The sequence below is a fragment of the Protobothrops mucrosquamatus genome, unplaced genomic scaffold (genome assembly GCF_001527695.2).
Source record: "Protobothrops mucrosquamatus isolate PMUCROS unplaced genomic scaffold, P.Mucros_1.0 scaffold24187, whole genome shotgun sequence".
Lineage (NCBI taxonomy): Eukaryota > Metazoa > Chordata > Lepidosauria > Squamata > Viperidae > Protobothrops > Protobothrops mucrosquamatus.
The window spans coordinates 1-2,060 of NW_015409937.1; the positions used below are offsets into that span (position 1 = coordinate 1).

General features: G+C 39.6%; 1 long non-coding RNA gene across 1 annotated transcript; it reads right to left on the bottom strand.

Annotated features, from left to right (window-relative positions):
* Positions 1 to 12: 12 nt before the first annotated feature.
* On the bottom strand, positions 13 to 1,406 carry LOC107302049. The gene is made up of 3 exons (XR_001549362.1): positions 1,306 to 1,406; positions 223 to 279; positions 13 to 126 (listed from the first exon to the last, which is right to left on the bottom strand). It is a non-coding gene; the product is annotated as an uncharacterized LOC107302049 (long non-coding RNA).
* Between the last annotated feature and the right edge of the window lie 654 nt (positions 1,407 to 2,060).

The window sequence follows — 2,060 nt, forward strand, 5'->3', positions numbered from 1 at the left end:
TATCTAGTATTAGATAACGGTTCATACCTGTAAATCAATCATGGGGCTTCCTATACGTCTTTTCCAGCCAGCAGTCTTGAGAAGGGACCATAGAACTGCCAGGCCGCCCAGAACACCTAGTGCTATCTGCAGGAACAAGTAAGCAAATCATATGGCTTTGCCTATGGAAATGAGCAGACAAGTTCCAAAGAAATTAAAATTTGGTGGGAAGAGAATGCTTACATCAGTGTGAATGTGAGCCTCTGATTGATTCATTTCATAGTCGACTGAGAAGGAAACCTAAACAGTGAAATTGTTAGAATGTCAAAAGAATAATTTTACTAATTAAATCACCTGTACTTTATCACCACCATCCACAGAACGTAAGTTTATGGGTCATAAAATAGAATTACTTAAAATAAAATGTACATCATTGGCTTCTCATTTATTTGCTAAGTTAGTCTTCAGATTTTGGCAAAAGAATGTCATAACACCACAGATAAAGTGGATGTTGTCAGAAAAATAGTGCTACAATATAGAAATTTGAACAGCCACTGGTAAGGAATTTTCAAAACAGCATGGCTGCATATGTAAAACTGCTACTGAGAGATTGTTTAAAAAATAATACAGAATAAAATGTAGGAAGTGCTAACTCAGTAACTCCTGTCTACAAAAAAAAAAGTAATCTGGGAATGGAAAATTGAAGCATAAAATATTATCACAGACTATTGGGCATGCTTTTCTTATATGGCACTCGGTCATATTCGTGAGATGGACGGCTAGGTATTAAGTACAACTATGGGAAAAATAGGAAACCAAGGAATTGATCAATGCTTAAATAAATCAGAATGGAGATTTTGTGAGGATGAACCAGTTTGTAATCATTCATTTTAATGGCCATTCAGTAAGGGTCTAGGACAATTGAACATGGCTGCCTGGCCATGTCTGCTTCACGGCATACCTCCTGCTGCAACTGACCCATCACGGGCATTTATCCTCGGCTGGCATGCCTGTGATAAATTAGCTGTGGCGGGGGGCCCATAGTGAAGTGGGCGCAGCTATGTGCCTGTAGTTCATTGTCCCATTCCGATTCAATAAACTGGGTTAAACAGGTAAGAGCTTATTTCTTGCTACTAAGCTCTGACTTAAAAATATGTAAAGCACTTTTTTGTTAACCGTGAAACCTTTATAATGATCAAAATTCAGGGCTTTCCTGTTTATCAGTGGGATTATTCATTATTCAGCAGGACTATAACTTGGTTATGCTGTTTTGGTTGCCTGGCTAAGCTACTGTTAAATGTAGCTGAGAGACAGAGAAGAGCTTACCATTATATTCTCAGCATTGGGATTCTGGATGAGAACATCACTATAGGCAACTGTTATCAGAGGTGGATAGATGGCTCCCCTTTGAGTGTTCCGCACAAGACGAATGCTGCAAAAAGGAATGCAATGGAGCATTAGAAAGAAAATCGCAATTGGCACCATTGGAAGTAAGGTAACAACTAAGGAACGGTTGCTGGAATTGGGTATGTCTAGTTTAATGAAGAGAAGGATGAGGGGGGACATGATAGCAGTGTTCCAATATCTCAGGGGCTGCCACAAAGAAGAGGGAGTCAAGCTATTTTCCAAAGCGCCTGAAGGCAGGACAAGAAGCAACGGATGGAAACAAATCAAAGAGAGAAGCAACCTAGAACTAAGGAGAAACTTCCTGACAGTTAGAACAATTAATCAGTGGAACAACCTGCCTCCCGAAGCGGTGAATGCTCCAACACTGGAAGTTTTTAAGAAGAAACTGGACAGCCATTTGTCCGAAATAATAATAATAATAATAATTTAATTTGTACCCCGCCCTTCTCCTCATAGGACTCAGGGCGGCTAACAACCTCATAAAAACCACAATACAATACAATAACATCTATATTAAAAACCGAATTAAAAGGAAATATTTAAGAAGGCCAATCATTAAAATTATCCTTAAAATTTCCCTTAAAAAACCCCGCTAAAATTCCCTAGGCCAGACCCGCTTGTTGAAAAAGCCATGTCTTTAGGGCGCGGCGGAAGGAGGGGAGATCCGGGATCAC